The sequence below is a fragment of the Aquarana catesbeiana genome, linkage group LG04 (assembly GCF_042186555.1).
Source record: "Aquarana catesbeiana isolate 2022-GZ linkage group LG04, ASM4218655v1, whole genome shotgun sequence".
In the NCBI taxonomy this organism is placed as follows: domain Eukaryota; kingdom Metazoa; phylum Chordata; class Amphibia; order Anura; family Ranidae; genus Aquarana; species Aquarana catesbeiana.
This window is the reverse complement of record NC_133327.1, coordinates 8,321,134-8,339,543: the sequence shown is the minus strand read 5'-3', so window position 1 is coordinate 8,339,543 and position 18,410 is coordinate 8,321,134. Positions and strand designations below refer to the sequence as shown.

The 18,410-nt window shown below is 42.7% G+C and overlaps 1 protein-coding gene across 1 annotated transcript in view; it reads left to right on the top strand.

Annotated features, from left to right (window-relative positions):
* The window catches only part of LOC141139021 (uncharacterized), a 128,749-nt gene that overhangs the window by 74,407 nt on the left and 35,932 nt on the right, over window positions 1–18,410 (top strand). The window lies entirely within an intron of this gene.

Below are 18,410 nucleotides of genomic sequence, written 5' to 3'. Positions count from 1 at the left end.
GGGACACGAGTACAGGGGTGTCTTAAAGCCTTGAGATACTGGGCATACAGGTACACAGGGGTAACAATGTTTATGAGAAACAAGGTGGTGCACAGGATAGCAGTCCAGGGAAGCAGGATACAGGTGGGGTGCACAGGGGGTGTAGAGCAGAAGGTATACCTATTGGCTGGGGCGTTGCTAGGTGGCAAAAAAACAGGGGCTTCAGCCCGAAGTCCGAGCCCAGCACCGGGAAGGGGGGGTGTTACCTACCTGACACGCACTGACCTACCTGACATACACTGGCCATTACACTCACCCACCTGACATAAACTGACCTACCTGACATATATTGACCATTACACTCACCGTTCTGACATACACTGACCCACACTGACCTACCTGACATACACTGACCATTACACTCACCTACACTGACCATTAAACTGACCTACCTGACCTACCTAATCCACACTGACCTACCTGATCCACACTGACCTACCTGATCCACACTGACCTAACTGACATACACTGACCATTACACTGACCTACCTGACTTCAGGACATGACCTCCTCCTGCAGCTCAGCCGTAGTGTGCGTCGCGCCTGTAGAGTAGACGGCAGGCACTCCAGGCAGCCAGAGCCATGACACAAGAGAGGAGAGGAGAGCCGCCCGCCCGAGCGGTGATTGGGGGTCTTCTGACAGTGGCGCAGTGGCAGCATTGTAATTCCCGCCTTCTGGAGCCTTCAACGCCTATGATAGACGTCCCCGCATTGGACCAGTGGGACGTCGATCATAGGTGCTGCAGGCTATGTCAAACGGCTGTGCTCGGGTCAGATTGGTCCCCGCTCTGGGATTTTTGGGGACCGACTCGGGGCTCCAGCCACCGTCACCCCCCGCCGACTCCACTGCATATTGGTACAGATGGGAAACCAGCCTGCCTGCACATAAAGCAGAGGTGAGAGCGCTTGGAAGTGCACTAGTGCAACTCTAGAGCTCCAGAAGGTGGAGATGTTGCCAAAAGTGTCCAGTGCGCCCTCCCGCCAATATTCCAACAATAAAAACAAATGGCCACAGCCCCCACCTATAACTGGCCTTAGAAGCAAAGGCCAGTTATAGGTGAGGGCAGTGGCTTATTATTGCAGGGCAGTAGCTTATTAGTGCGTGCCCATCAAGTGCCACCTCATCATTGCCCATCAGTGCTGCCTCCCAGTGCCGCCTCATCAGTAGACACCAGTGCAGGAACATCAGTACCCACCAGTGCAGCCTCATCAGTGCCCTTATCAGTGCCTATCTGTTCACATAGTGAAGAAGAAATATTACTTATTTGCAAAATTTTTTAACAGAAACTAAAAAAAAATGTTTTATTTAAAGTTTTTGGTCTTTTTTCGTGTGTTTAGCAAAAAGTAAAATCCCAGTGGTGATTAAATACCACCAAAAGGAAGCTCCATCTGTCTTAAAAAAAATCCTAAAAATGTCATGTGTACAGGTTGCATGACTGCACAATTGTCATTCAAAGTGTGACAGTGCTGAAAGCTGAAAATCGGCCTGGGAAGGAAGGGGGTGAAAGTGCCCGGCATTGAATCGATTAAAGTGCCATACATGCCTTGCTAAAACTGCAGCACATCCATTTTCTGGTCCCATGTGGTGCATTAAATGAATGGCCAGCCTTAACGCAATGCAGTGGACCAGCTTTGAGGGAATTGACCCTAATGGTTTTTTTTTTCTCGTACATCACGGAACACAGAGCAGTCATATACATTACCATAAGCGTGCGCAGGGGGTGTGCCAGGTGTGCCTGGGCACACCCTAATCATTCTGGAGCCAATTCCCCCTAATGCCTGGGCTTCCCCCTGTGTTGTGCCCCCCTACCATAGTGCTGCCAGCTTCTCTCCTCTTCTTTCCCCCCGGCTGCGGTGGGGGATGTTTCAGGTTGGAGAGCTGGGGAAGGGGCTAATCAATATGACATATACTGGCTCCTTTCTTTTCTCAATGAAGACAGTGATCACACTCACTCACTGTGTTCAATCATAACTGAAGCATAGTAAACTGCTTTTACTATGCTTCAGTTTGTGAATGAACAGGAAGCCGCTCAGCACAGAGCACTTCCCATTCATTCACAGTCCAATGCAGCTGAGGCTGCAGAGAAAGACATGTGTGTTTAAGTTTTGGAGTGCACACCCTAATGCAATAGGCTGCGCACACCTATGTACATTACTACCTATGTTATACGGTGCCTTCAGGTGAATGGACACTGGTAGAATAACCAAAACAGTAAGTCCCCTTCTATATAACCCCTCCCATACAGGAAGTACTCCAGTTTTTCCGCCAATGTCTGAAAAGGTGGATGGTCACTTTTAGGCTACCTGTGAGCTTCCATGCTGTAATCCTGCACAGGTTCTTGAGAATCAAGGGACAGCTCTTCCAGATCCGATCCATTTCAAAAAGCTACTATGCTAAGATAGATGGTACCCGAGCCTCGTAAAGAAGATTAAAGGATCAACAAGGTTTTGCCTGTAATGCAACCTTCGGGTGCTAGACCCTGTGTTGTGGAAATTCTGGGCACTTCAGAACTAACAATTTCTTGTAGGGTGCTGTATAGGTCGAAGGGAGTGGACCCTCATAATAAAAGGGTACCCAGTCCTTGAAGGTCCATGGTGACAGACCCTGCCACGATGGGATTACTTCAGCTAGAAGGGTCTCCGAACTGGCGGTCCTTTCCTGTGAGGAGCCGTATTTAACTTTGCATCATGATATGGTGTTGCTACATCCTCTTCCATCCTCTTTACATAAGGTAGTTTCCGATTTTCATTTAAATCAAGACATTGTTCTACCTTCTTTTTTATCTCAGCCTGGCTTGCCAGGAGAGAAGCAGTTGCACCTTTCTGTGGTGCGTGCAGTCAGAACCAGAATTTGGAAAGGTCTGAAAGCATCATAAGTTCTGATGTGTTTTTTTGTTTTGCTGGAAGGGTCAAGCAGCTTCTAAGGTGTCCATTTCACTTTGGATTCGCCAGTTAATTACTCAGGCCTATGGCCTGAAGTGTAAGGTTCCTCCCTTTGGGGTTAGAGCTCATTCTACCAGGCGTGTTGAAAGCAGCTCCTTGGCTTTTCGACATCAGGTGTCAGTGGCGCAGATTTGCAAGGCCACTACTTGGTCTTCAGTACATACGTTCACAAGATTTTATCAGGTGGACGTTAGGGTAGCAGAGGGCTCGGCTTTTGGCCATAGTGTCTTACAGGCTGTTGTATAAATCTGATGTTTTTCATACAGTGTGTCTCCCTTCCCTCAAGGCTATTGCTCTGGGACATCCCAGGTAGTAATGTATATGGCTGCTCTGTGTCCCGTGATGTATGAGAAAGAAAATTGGATTTTTTCTTCATACTTGCCTGTAAAATCCATTTCTTTGAGTACATCACGGGACACAGAGGTCCCTCCCCTCTCTTTTTGGGAGTTCATTGCTTGCTACAAAACTGGATTACTTCCTGTATGGGGGGACTTCCTGTTTTGGTTATTCTACCAGTGTCCATTCACCTGAAGGTGGTGCATAGCCCAGGTAGTAATGTATATGGCTACTCTGTGTCCCGTGATGTACTCCAAGAAATTGGTTTTACAAGTAAATATGAAGAAAAAATCTATTTTTATGTAATTTTACATTTTAGGGTATCTGTGTTTTTTTTTTTTTTTTTTTTAACCTTATGATGATGCAAACCGTGAGTCTTGGGCAGTCTGGAAATATGGTTGGGGGAGGGGTGTTCTTTAGAAAATTTTCAAGTTCAAGTGTGTTTGACTCTGCAGGGCCAAAAATTGTTAAGATGGTTACAGTTGTGCTCATAAGTTTACATACCCTGACAGAATTTATGATGTCCATTTTTCAGAGAATATGAATGATAACACAACTTTTCTTTCACTCATGGTTAGTGTTTGGCTAAATTATTATCAATCAACTGTGTTTACTCTTTTTCAATCATAATGACAACAGAAACTACCCAAATGACCCTAATCAAAAGTTTACATACCCCAGTAATGACAGCTTGAAGTCTTACGTGGTATTTGTGGATGAGGCTCTTTATCTTCTCAGATGGTAAAGCTGCCCATTCCTCTTGGCAAAAAGCCTCCAGTTCCTGTAAATTCTTGGGCTGTCTTGCATGAACTGCACATTTTGAGATCTCCCCAGAGGGGCTCAATGATATTGAGGTCAGGAGACTGAGATGGCCACTCCAGAACCTTCACTTTATTCTGCTGTAGCCAATGACAGGTCATCTTGTCCTTGTGTTTTGGATCATTGTCATGTTGGAATGTCTAAGTACATCCCATGCGCAGCTTCCTGGCTGATGAATGCAAATGTTCCTCCAGTATTTTTTGATAACATACTGCATTCATCTTGCCATCAATTTTGACCAAATATCCTGGGCCTTTTTGGCTCACACATCCCCCAAAACATCAGCGATCCACCTTCGTGTTTCACAGTATAAATGTCAAGGAAGTAATCTGAGGACTGACGATCCTGCCAGTAACAGTCATGGTCACGCCAGGCGCGCACGGGGATGCGCGACAACGAGGACACGCAGATGCGTTATGGCAGGTGCCTGCAGACGTGTGCACGGGTGCGCCCCGACGCGTGCACAGTAACAGTGTTTGGCGCCCTCTGGCCTATTTAAACCTGCTGCAGTGGTATGCAAGTTGCTGGATTGTCATCAGCTCCCTGTGTTCCCAGTACCTGCTACCTGTATCTGATTACCTGGTTCCTGTTACTTCTCGGCTTGTCTGACTTACCCTGATCTCCACCTGCACCGACCCCTGGCTTGGACTCGACTACGCTTCTGTCTGTACCCCTGTACCTTCGCTTGTCTGAACAGTCTTGACTTCTGGCCTGGCTACTGACCCTGTTCCTGATTAACGCTGTTGTGCCTCTCTCGGTCTGCTCCTATGGTACTTGACCCTTGGCCTGCCTTGACCTTGTTCCTGGTTTCTCCACTGGAATACTTCCATTCGGAAGTATCAGAGAACATACGGGATAGCGCATCTGCCTTCCCATTCTTAGATCCAGGGCGGAAGGTTATATGAAAGTTAAATCTGGCAAAGAACAGAGCCCACCGGGCCTGTCGAGGTCTTAACCGCTTGGCAGTGTGGAGGTACTCTAGGTTTCGGTGGTCCGCAAATATTATGGTGTGAGAGGCACCTTCGAGGAGATATCTCCACTCCTCCAGAATAAGGGGTCCAATATCAAATCTTGGGGTCTGTTACGCCCATTGCCCATTGCCTGTTACGCCCATTGCCTGTGCCAGAACAGCCATGGAGAGAAATTTCAATGGACTTTATTGTACAGTTACCTCCCTCAGAAGAATTCACGACTATTCTGGTAGTCGTGGATCGTCTGTCCAAAATGTCTCATTTCCTGCCCATGAAGAATGCACCATCTGCCACTGATACGGCAAGGACTTTCATAAAAGAAATAGTCAGATTACACGGCTTACCTAACAGTATTGTTTCCGATAGAGGGGTACAATTTACCTCCAGATTCTGGAAGGAGCTCTGCAAAATGCTGTCAATTAAGATACATCTATCCTCTGCTTATCACCCCCAGAGCAACGGTCAAACCGAAAGAACAAACCAAACCCTAGAACAATATCTACGCTGCTTCTGCTCTTTTTCCCAGGACGATTGGATCTCCTTACTCCCATGTGCGTAGTTCGCATATAACAATTCAATCCATGCTACCACCAATCAATCCCCCTTTTGGGCCAACTACGGTTTCCATCCCTCATTTCTGCCCAATGTCATTCCAGAGGCCTCAGTTCCAGCAGTACAGGACAGAATTAACGCTATCCAGGCTAACTACCAGACCCTCCAGATGACCATGCAAAAAGCCCAGGAGGACTACAAGAAGCAGTATGACAAAAGGAGGAAGAAACCTGTGTTTAAGGTGGGAGATAGCGTATGGCTCTCTTCAGCAAATCTGAAACTTCCTTGTCCCTCTCGGAAGTTGGGTCCTAGGTTTATCGGGCCATTTACAATCAAACGGGAAATCAACCCAGTGGCGTTTGAACTAGTATTACCAGGTGCTTATAAAATACATCCAGTATTTCATGTATCATTGCTTAAAACTGTTGTCTCTAGTCCCTTTCCAGGAAGAGAAGAAGTTCCTCCCCCTCCAGTCTCAGTGGAAGATGAAACTGAATACGAAGTGGAAGCCATTCTGGACTGTCGACGGAGAGGTAGGACAATTCAGTTTCTTATTAAATGGAAAGGTTATGCTATGGAAGAGATTTCTTGGGAACCAGCAAATAATATCCATGCTCCCACATTGTTGCAGTTGTTCCGAACCCGCCATCCTGAGAAATGGGCCCGGTTGGGCATCCAGAGGCTGCCCCTGGGGGGGGGGGGGGCACTGTCAAGGAAGTAATCTGAGGACTGACGATCCTGCCAGTAACAGTCATGGTCACGCCAGGCGCATGCGTGCACGTGGACGCACAACAACGGGGACACGCAGATGCGTTACGGCAGGTGCCTGCAGATGCGCACACGGGCGTGCACAGTAACAGTGTGTGGCGCCCTCTGGCCTATTTAAACCTGCTGCAGTGGTATGCAAGTTGCTGGATTGTCATCAGCTCCCTGTGTTCCCAGTACCTGCTACCTGTATCTGATTACCTGGTTCCTGTTACTTCTCGGCTTGCCTGACTTACCCTGATCTCCACCTGCACAGACCCCTGGCTTGGACTCGACTACGCTTCTGTCTGTACCCCTGTACCTTCGCTTGTCTGAACGGTCTTGACTTCCGGCCTGGCTACTGACCCTGTTCCTAAATTAACCCTGTTGTGCCTCTCTCGGTCTGCTCCTATGGTACTTGACCCTTGGCCTGCCTTGCCTTGTTCCTGGTTTCTCCACTGGAATACTTCCACGCATGGTTGCCCAACGCTCCCCAGCAACTCTCAGCGATCCGGCCATCAGCATCCGGCAATCCGTGCACCTTTGGGCATCGTACTCCCTGTCTCACTGCCAGGGTTACGCTGCACTTAGTCGCAAGGGGCGCCCTCTCAGCAATCCGGCCTCACACCGAGAACTTGACAATAAATGGTGTACCTTTCATCATAGGCCTTGTTGACTCCTCTCCAAATGTAGCTTTTATGGTTGTGGCCAAAAAGCTCAATTTCCTTGTCAAAAGAAGTTTATTGAGTATACAATGTTATAAAGATACATAAAGTAAGTTTACAAGGATCTATAAAGTAAGCTCATTGTTTTACAGTAGGGTTTATATAGGTAAATATCATGAAATTTCAAATATTAAACATTAGGTTCACGTAAACCTAAATTAAAGATATATATCATTTCCTTAGTTACTTTTGTAGGTATTTAAATGATTTATACCTACTATACATATTGTTTACAAGTAGAGTGTATATAGGTCAAATAAATTCTGATAATGAGCTTTAATCGTAAGGTGGAGAAAAGGAAAGAGAAAGAAGAAAAAGGGTTGAAAGGTAGAGGTATGGTCCACAAGGTTGTCCCGCTCGTCAGTTTATTATTCTTTTTAGTTCTCTTTGAAGCCTTAGAATGGGTGTCTCTGTAAGTCATTTAATCTGTTACCATGGCAACAGGACAGAGTCATTGAAGTTTGACAGGAACTGTTGTTTTATCCAAGGATGCCAAAGTTTTTCAAATTTTGGAATTTGATTTTGATCGATGGCTACCATCTTAGCATGGGACATTGTATTATTCATTCTGTGAATTGTTTCTGCTAGTACCAATGTAGGAGATTTCCATGCCTTGGCCACTGTTTGTTTTGCAGCCGTTATTAGTTGGCTCATAAGTTTGAATTGAGAGAGTGTTAACCATTCCGGTTTTAGATTAAGTAAAGTTAAATATGGATCTGGTTGTATTATTTTTTTAAATATTTTAGATGCAATCACGAAGACTTCCTTCCAGAAGGTTTGGATTACTGGGCACGTCCACCATATGTGTAAATATGTGCCTATTTCTGGGCATCCTCGAAAACAAAGAGCTGAGGTATTAGGTGAATATTTTGCCACTCTAGCGGGTACAAGGTACCAGCGAGTTAGGACTTTATAATTTGTCTCCAGTGCTAAGATGTTGGGTGAAGATGACTTAGATGTAAGCCATATGTTAGACCAGTCCGTGTCTTCTAAAGTTCGTCCCAGGTCCTCCTCCCACCTCTGAACGTAAGAGGGTCTATTAAGATTTGCTACTCCATATAATTGATTATAAAGTGATGAAATTGTACCTTTAGCAAATGGATCTTTTGTACAGATTGATTCAAAAATGGATAATTGGGATAATGATGTATCCCCCTTTAGGAATGGTGTATAGAAATTTTTGATTTGGAGATATCTAAATATCTCAGAGTTTGGTAGATCATATTTTTCTCTAAGCGATGGGAATGAAAGGAATGATTTAGATGCTATGAAGTCATTTAGTGTCTGAATGCCTGATGTTGTCCAAGCTTTAAAAGAATTTGGGTAGATCCATGCCGGATAAAAGGCCGGATTTCTGATAAAAGAAAGGAGAGGATTGTGTGGAGATTGTAACTGATATTTGGTTTTTAGTTTATCCCAGAGAGATAAGAAGTGTTTAGTTATGGGATTATGAATTTTAAAGCGGTCTTTAGGATCAAGCCATAATAAATTTGATATTAATAGAGGGTCATTTTCTGAAGCCTCTATAAATACCCATAATGGGATTTCCTGTTTTGCATGGTATTTGGACAGACTGGCCAAATGTGCTGCTCTGTAGTAGTTAGTAAAATTAGGGTATCCCAGGCCTCCTTTATTTTTGGGAAGATGTAGTGTGTGTATAGGTATACGTGGTTTAGAAGAGCCCCATATAAACAAAGTTGCTCTTTTTTGTACTATTCTCAAAAAATAGGAAGGAATTGGAATAGGGAGGACTCTGAATAGATAAAGCAATTTGGGTAGAATAGTCATTTTGATTGCATTAATCTTCCCTATCCAGGATAAAGGAAGTTGCGACCATTGTTTTATTAGATTTGTGATCTGTCTTAATACAGGAGGATAATTGGTTGAGAATAAATCAGAATGAGATGCTGTTAAATGAATTCCAAGATATGGGATTGATTTTTCTGCCCATGTGAATGGGAGTGCAGCCCTAGCCGGGATCAATTCCATGTTTGTGAGTGAAATATTAAGCACTAGGCATTTCTTAGGATTAATCATAAGGCCGGATAGGGCTGCAAATCCATCAAGAGCTGGTATTAAGTTAGGACCAGAGACCTGTGGTGATGATAGAAAAAGTAATATATCGTCTGCAAATATACATAATTTATGTGTAATACCTCCTACTTCAATGCCAGTTATAGTTTGGTTTGTTCTGATGTATTGGGCCATGGGTTCGAGTATAAGGGCAAATAATAAGGGAGATAATGGGCAACCCTGTCGGGTACCTCTTTCGATATTAAAGGCTTCAGATTTGTATCCAGCATATTTTATATAGGCTTTGGGTTTATTATATAATGCTTTGATCCATGTTAAAAAGTGGGGTCCAAAACCCCATTTTTGTAATGAATATTGCATATATTGCCAGGATACTGTGTCAAATGCCCTCTTAATATCGAGAGATAGAAAACATAAAGGGATTTTCCGTTTTTTAGCAATATGTGCCAATAACACTGCCCTGCGTATATTATCGCCTGCCTGTCTATTTGGCATGAAGCCTACTTGATCTCTATGTATTAATTTTCCTATAATGCTATTGAGGCGTTTTGCTATTATTTTTGCTAATAATTTAATATCGAGGTTTAACAGAGAGGCCGATAATTCACACAGGAAGTATCATCAGAAAGGGGTTTTGGGATCATACAAACAATTGCCATTAGTGTTTCTTGCCGAAAAGAATGTCCATCTAGAAGTTTGTTAAAAGTTTCAGTGAGAATGGGAGAGAGTATTTCTGAGAATGTTTTATAGTATAAAGCCGAGTAGCCGTCTGGGCCTGGTCTTTTGTTAAGTTTTAGGTCTTTTATGGCGTTAGCAACTTCATCTATAGTTATAGGCTCATCCAAACTGCTTTTTTGATTCTGAGATAACACAGGTAAGGTTATTTTTGAGAAGAAGGATTCAGCCTCTGTAGGATTAAATTCATTGTTTGTCTTGTATAAAGTTGGATTATCTTGAAATGATATGTAGGCTGCATTAAAATTGAGTTCTAGTTTTTTTGCTAGATTTTTGCGTTCCCGTTTAAATAGTGCCATTTGTCTTTGTATTGTACCACGCAAGACAGGCTTATGAGCTTCCCACAGTGTTATTGGGGAGATGTCTGTTGTATTATTAATTGATATGTATTCCTTTAAAGCTTGTTCAATGGCCATCTGATGTAGTGGGTGTTTGAGCATTATGTCCGGTAAGTACCACGTTGGGTCATGCGCTTTTGGTATGGCTGAGGCTATAGTGGTGTATACTGCATTATGGTCAGACCACGGAATCGGAATTATATCTGATGCAATAATTTCTGGTATCATTCCTATTGTTAGAAAAATATGATCTATTCTGGTGAAGGTTTGATGAGGGTGCGAGAAATAAGTGAATTTCTTTTTCATTGGGTTACTTTCTCTCCATGAATCTACCAGATTGTATTTGGAAAGAAGTTGAGAAAAAGGTAATCTAGAGGTTATTTTGGATGGTGTAAAAGGTGATTTATCTAGAAATGGGAGGAGGACCTGGTTCGAATCCCCACACATTATCACTGTTCCTATTTTGTGTGTATTAATCACTTGTAATATATGTGAGAGGAATGGTGTAGGTTGTTTGTTAGGAGCGTAGTAGGAAATCACCGTGATTGCTGTATCCATTATATAACCCATGAGTATCAGGTATCTACCTTCTGGGTCTTTAATTTCTGATGATAAGGTGAATGGTGTGGATCGGTGAAATGCAATTAGAGTTCCCCTTTGCTTGGTACAGGCAGAAGCCGTGTAAATTTGTTGATAAAAAGGAGAAATATATTTTGGAGTAGAATCTTTGAAGTGTGTTTCTTGGAGGCATACTATGTGAGCCTTCTTGTTATGGAAAGTACGGAAGGCTTTGGTCCTTTTTTGAGGGACATTTATTCCCTGAACATTCAGGGAAAGTATATTCAGTGGTGCCATGGCAATAGATCAAATAGTTTTGACTTACTTTTTGTTATGCAGAGCTGACTGCGCAGATCAACCTGTGTGTGGACTGAAGAGATGAATAGATAGAAAAGAAACCAGTGAATTCTGGAGTAAAGAGTAAACAAAAAACATATGAGATTAGATGATACATTGTATAAATTATTTTTTGCAAGTAATCACAATTTACCCGTGAAAGAGAATAAATATCTCTCTCAGGGGAATAAGTGCCTTCGTCACACTCCCACATAATATGGTTGGGAGAATGAGGAGGGCTAATGGGGGTACACGGATCTTCCGCTTACAGGAGAGAAGTGCTATGTCAAAAGACATCAAAATGATGTTTCATTAATTGGAGTGCAGAATATAGTTTTTGTTGAAATTATTTATTCCAGGGTGGTTGTATATGGTTAGTCTTGCCCTAGGCTAAATAATTCAGTTAGAAAGGTACTGTTAATAACTTTGGTATTGATGAAGATAGTTTGAATTATTTGGGGATTTTAACCCTTTTAGAGTAAACAATTACATATTTTATTCATATGTAACTGTTTAGATATGTTAACTCATAAAATTGAGGTTGTATTGCTTCAGATTAGAATAAACAAAAACATAAATCTAGGAACTAGTTAGGTAATAATATATTTGTTTTAAGAGAAGAAAGAAAAAGCTTCCATTACTTCTGGATTATTGAACATATTTGTCCTAAAAAGTAATAAATCTATTGTTATTACCTGATAATATATAACTGAACAAGAATTTCCTTATTTCACTTATATATTCTAAGGCTATATGAATCAGAAGTAATAAGAAATATAACTGGAATGTAACATGATCCCACACAGTGTGTGACTATCAGAATGCAGTTACATTCAGTTATAAATACAGGTTTTTTATAGAGAACCATCTCTTAGTATAATAAATGAAGAGATATCAGGAATTAGGATGTCAGTCCATTGAATCTTCTTGGTCCATGGATGATGTGGCATAACAGCCTCTTTTGTGAGAATGATGATTCCCATTTTGTTCTGAAATTTTCTGGGTGTTGCCTGAAGGTGAAGATGATGCCATTCTTCTGCTTGTGGGAGTGTTGCTGCTTGTGGGTTCTGTCAGATTTAATTTTAAAAGGGTTTGTTGTAGTTCATCTGCTGATCTGCTTCTGTAAATTGTACCTTGGTAGTTAAATCTGACTGAAAAGGGGAAGCCCCATTGATACATAATGTTGTGGCGTTGCAGTTCCATTAGTTGGGGTTTCATGGATCGTCTTTTAGTAATAGTAAGTTGGGATAGGTCAGCAAAAATTTGATAATTGTGTCCTTGAAAATTAAGTTCCTTTTTTTCTCTTGCAGCAATTAGTATTTGTTCTTTCGTTCTGTAATAATGAAATTTTGTGATTATATCACGTGGGGGTCCATCTTTCTTTTTGGCTGTGAGGGCTCTGTGTACTCTGTCCAGTTCTAAACGTTCAATAGGGATATCTGGCTTTAGTTCTTGTAATAGAGCAGTAATAGTAGATTGCAGGTCTGTCACAGTTTCAGGTATTCCCCTTATGCGCAAGTTTGAACGTCTGGCTCTATTTTCGTAATCTTTGAGCTTAGTTTGAAGTATTAAATTCTCTTTTTTTAATTGTTCCAATTCTGTTATATTTTCTTGGGTTGTAATTTCAATTTCATCCATTTTTATTTCTAAGGCTGCGGTGCGGTTTCCCAGCTCTCTTATTGCTTTGGTTAGGCTGTTTGTTATTTGGTCTGAGGTTTGTTTTAAAGCCTTATGAAGCATCTTTTCAAATTGTAATAATATTACTGGGGATACTGAGGAGGCTTGTGGAGAAGTTTGTGAGAGGATTTGTTCTGTATCTGACTCAAATGGAGAGTCTTGCTGTGACATTTTCTGTCTGTGAGAGCGCCCTGATGCTGTATCTTGTGAGGTGACTGGAGCTGCTTCAGCTACAGTGAGTGCCTGTGAGCTCATTGTGAGGTGATTTTTATTTCTGCCACGGTTTCCTCCCAGTACCATATTTCCTGCCCAAACTTTCACAGTTTGTTCCCTGGGGCAAAAAGGTTCAAATGGATACCTTTTGAGCCTGCAGGCTCCGCTTTGTCCTTCTCTTCTCTCCTCAGCGGTGTGGAGCTCTAACAATGCATGTCTGCTCCGCTAGGCTCCGCCTCTGTCCTCCTCCTCAAAAAAAAAAAAAGCTCAATTTCATTCTCGTCACTCCAAATGACTTTGTGCCAGAAGGCTTGAGGCATGTCTCTGTGCTGTTTGGCATTTTGTAAGCAGGATACTTTGTGGCATTTGTCCAGTAATGGCTTTCTTCTGGCGACTTGACCATGCAGCACATCTTTCTTCAAGTGCCTCCTTATTGTGCATCTCGAAACAGCCACACCACATGTTTTCAGAGAGTCCTGTATTTCACCTGTAGTTATTTGGGGGTTTTTCTTTGCATCCCAAACAATTTTCCTGGCAGTTGTGGCTGAAATTTTAGTTGGTCTACCTGACCGTGATTTGGTTTCAACAGAACCCCTCATTTTCCACTTCTTGATTAGACTTTGAACGCTGGCATTCTCAATTCCTTTGATATCTTTTTATATCCCTTTCCTGTTTTATACAGTTCAACTACCTTTTCCCGCAGATCCTTTGATAATTCTTTTGTTTTCCCCATGACTCAGAAACCAGAAACGTCAGTGCAGCACTGGATGAAAGATGCAAGGGTCTGTCAGGAGTCCAGAAACTCATTGACCTTTTTTTTCCATTTAAAGTTTATTGAAACAAAAGAAAGTAACATATAAACGCACTGTACAATGCATATTTCGCAGGTGCAACTGCGTACTTTTCGCCATTACAGATTAAACCGAAAGTATACAACTGATACAAAGATCTCAGATGGTATCAAACTTTGAAATTCTTAAGTTGTCAAGATAGTACCGCTAAGGCATCTTTGTATCTATAAATGTTATTACATTTCTGTATAAACTATGTCGTCCATTAAGCCAGAAACATCTTGCCAATGATTCAAAACGCAAACTATTGGTATCGTATATGAATAGTGTTTCTGTGTCTATCTAAAGCATTTTTCTTCATGCATACAGGAGAAGTACATGTGAGATAAATATAGTCCAGTGAGGTAGAGAGGTTAAGGGTCAAGAAAGTGAGTGAAAGGAGATTAGGGAAGGGGAGAGGTATGTAAACATCAAAGAAGATAAAGAAAGTATAGAAGGTATGGGGAGTATAGAAGGTAAAGAAGGCAACCACTTAGCCTCGGTTCACACCAGAGGCGGCACGACTTGCAGGTCGCCTCACCGAGGCGACCTGCACACGACTGCACGGGCAACTTGCAAAACGACTTCTGTATAGAAGTCTATGCAAGTCGCCCCAAGTCGCCCCCGAAGTCGTACAGGAACCTTTTTCTAAGTCGAAGCAACTTGCGTCGCTCCCCTTAGAACGGTTCCATTGTACTGAACGGGACGCTACTTGTCAGGCGACCTAGGTCGCCTGACAAGTCGTCCTAGTGTGAACCGAGCCTTAAAGCTTCTCAAACTTCCCCACACACAAATTAAGTAGGAAAATCTGATGAATATTTGAAAATCAGCCATGGTTGCCACATTTTGTGGAAACGTTCAATGTTTCCTTTGTCTTGGGCCAGAGTATCCTCCATTTCATAAATTTCACAAATTTTTGACACCCACTCCTTAACAGAAGGGGTGGAGGTTGACAACCAATGAAGTGGAATTAGGGATTTGGCAGCATTGAGGAAATGAATCGTCAATGAATGTTTATAGCGTTTAAAAGAGGAATTGGACACGTGTAAAAGACAACATGCTGGAGTCAGCTCAACTTTGGTCTCTGTGATTTTTTTGATTAAGATCTTAACTTCATTCCAGAAGGGTTCAATTTTGGAACAGTACCACCATATGTGGGCTAGTGAGCCCTTCTCTGAGCGGCATCTCCAGCATGTGTCTGATTTTTGTGCGTCCCATTTATGCAACTTGTCGGGTGTGTTGTACCAATGGGTCAATAGTTTGTAATTTGTCTCTTGTAGTTTTGTGCTTATAGAGCATTTGTGCGCTAGAATAGCAGCGTACCTCCATTGTTTGTCTGTGATCTCCACATCAAGTTCCTCCGACCATCTCCTCCTGTGTCCACTCAGTTTGTCTGTTCCCAAACGACTCAACCATGTATAAGCAACTGAGGTAGCCCTAACGGTCGACACACCGACTCCAAAGCCGTCAGGGGTCTGTATAGTTTTTGAGGTTCCTTTATTTTACCTAAGTAGCTTCTTATTTGGAAATAGGTCCACTGCCTCATCTGAGACAGATTCTTTTCTGTCTTAAAGGAAGACCAATCTCTGAATTTGTTCTCAATATAACAGTCTCCTGCCAATAGGGGGTTACCCTGAGATGATGTTTTGAGTGTCGTGTTGTGTAGTCCTGGGATGAAGTCAGGATTGTCTGTCAAGGGCGTAAGCGGGCTAGGAACTGAGGTCAACTCTCTATGTTTGGCTAACATATTAATGATCTTCAGTGTCGTGCCTGTGATCGGATGTGTGCGAATGGCATTAGGTAGACTTTTCAGAGAGGCCCAAGGTAAGTATTTAAGCGGAAGTGTGGCCAGAACTGCCTCTAGTGTAACCCAGTCTTTTACCGAATCGTGGCAGTGCCAATCTATGATTCTGGTTATATGTGAAGCCTGGTAATAGTGTTGAAAATTCAGAAAGTGGTTTCCTCCTAGGTCTTTAGGTTTGACCAAAGTGGTTAATTTGATTCTGGGTTTTTTGTGGTGCCAGAGGAACCTCGTGACCATCGAATTAAATTCTTTGAAAAATTTCTGAGGTAACTCGATCGGTAATGCGTGGGTTAGATACAGGAATTTGGGCAGTATAACCATTTTTATTATGGCCGCCCTGCCAAACCAAGAGAAGAGCTTCTCATTCCACTTTGTGAGGTCTTCCGAACAGTTTTTAAGAAAGGTCACGAAATTTCTCTCAAAGGCTGATTTTATAGAAGGCGTAAGCCAGATCCCCAGGTATTTCAATTTGGTCTTGTCCCATTTAAACGCAGAGTTAGCCTGCGTCAAGGTGAGTAATCTATCTGGCAGCGAGAGGTTCAGTGCCTCTGACTTTGTATAATTAATTTTTAGGTTGGACACATATCCATAATGTGTAAATTCTTGTAACAGGTTAGGAAGAGTGGTGACCGGGTTCGTTAAGAAAAACAATAGATCGTCCGCGTATGCAGCTATTTTGTACTCTCTATTGATTATCTGAAAACCCTGCACTGCGGGGTTATTTTGTACTGATCTAATAAAGGGTTCTAGCGTAAGAATAAACAGTAGGGGCGATAGGGGACAGCCCTGTCTAGTCCCATTTTTTATATGTACCTTTTCTGAGAGAATGCCATTTATTTTTAGTTCTGCTGTCGGGTCTTGGTAAAGAGTAGAAATCCAATTCAGCATGTTTGGGCCCAGGCCTACCCTCCCACAAACCACCATCATGAAGTCCCATGCCACGCGATCGAAGGCCTTTTCCGCATCTGTCGAGAGGAGAAAGCCCTCGATCTTCCGTTGTCTAGCTGCGTGTGTTAGCAAGAGTGCCTTGGTTACATTATCCCTGGCCTCTCTGTTTGGCATAAAACCCACTTGTTCCAAACCAATTAGTTTTGTAAGCAACGGTCCCATCCTGATTGCTAATATCTTTGCGAACAGTTTGACATCCAGGTTCAGCAAAGAGATGGGACGGTAGCTAGCACAATCCTCGGGATCTTTACCATCTTTCGGTATAACCGTGATATGAGCTGAAAGAAAACCCGGTGTAACACTTCTTGGCCTGGACAAGGAGTTCAAAGCCTCTCTTAAAGGTTCGGTTAAGATATCTATAAAAGACTTGTAATAGATGGCTGAGTACCCGTCAGGACCTGGGCTTTTACCTGTTTTGAGCAATTTGATGGCCTGTTTAATTTCAGCTGATGTGGTTGGGGTTTCTAGAAATTCTATATCAACCTTAGACAAAGCTGGGAGCCCACTTTTAGTTATATAGTCTTGTATGATTTGTGCTCTGTCCCCTGTCATCTGTTGATGTTTATGTTGTGGTGGCAAGTTATAGAGCTTCGTGTAGAAAGCATGGAACTGTTTAGCTATCGCCTCTGAAGATACCTCTAGCTGTCCTTCCTTAGTTCTGATCCCAGCGATCCTATTAATCCCGTTGTGTTCTCTCAGAGCCCTTGCCAGGAATCAACCAGCTTTATCGCCTGCCTCATAATAAAGTCGTCTCTTAAAGAAAAGCATCCGTTTGGCTTTGGTATTAAGTAAGAGCTGTAGTTCTTTCCTGGCCTCAAGAAGGCTCCTGGCTGAGGCCTCCGAGAGAGATTGTTTATGTAATAGTTCCAGTGAGTCAATTTGGTTGAGTAGTTTCTTTACCTGAGCATCTCTTTCTTTTTTACGCCTGGAGCCCATTTCTATCAGTACTCCCCTCATGGTACATTTGTGTGCTTCCCACATTATTAAGGGATCTATCCCAAGTGTATTATTATGTTTGAAAAATTCAGTGAGGTTACTAGTAAGGACAGGTAAGAGTGTCTGGTCCGTCAGCAGAGACGGATCTAACCTCCATGTCGGTTGTTGTCTGGTTGTATTCTGTAGGTCCAGTGACAATGAGATGGGGGCGTGATCCGAGATTGTTTGGGAACCTATTCGGGCACCAGAGATTCTCGAAAGGTCCCTTTGGGAGACGTAGATGCAATCTAATAGGGCATATCTGTTGTGTGGGACCGAAAAGTGTGTATAGTCTCTACCGTCTGGGTTGAGGAAGCGCCAGGAGTCCACCAACTGTAGTTGTTTTAGAAGTGATTTGATTTTTTTCAAAATTTTATAGGTGATACATGTCCTACCATTGGAAGTGTCCAACAGAGGGCTTAAGGGGACGTTAAAGTCTCCTCCTAGTATTAGGCAGCCTCTGGCAAACTCCTGTAGCCTCCCCACTATATGTTGGCAGAAAGTCAAGTGTGTCTTGTTCGGAAAGTACACGTTGGCCAAGGTTACTGGTATATCATTGTACAGGCCCTTCAGGAACACATATCGTCCGTCAGGGTCACAAACTTGTTCAGTCAGTTTAAAGGGTGTGTCTCTGTGCACCAATATCGTGACCCCCTTTTGACTTAGAATCAGCTGTCGTGGCGTGAAAAGCCCTCGGGAACTGCGGACTTGTTATTTTGGGAATGTTGTTTGTTTTAAAATGGGTTTCTTGTAGAAACACAAACTGAGGCTTACCTTTTTTGAGTTCCCTAAGGAGGGTGGAGCGTCGTTCGGGGATGTTCAAACCTCTGATAT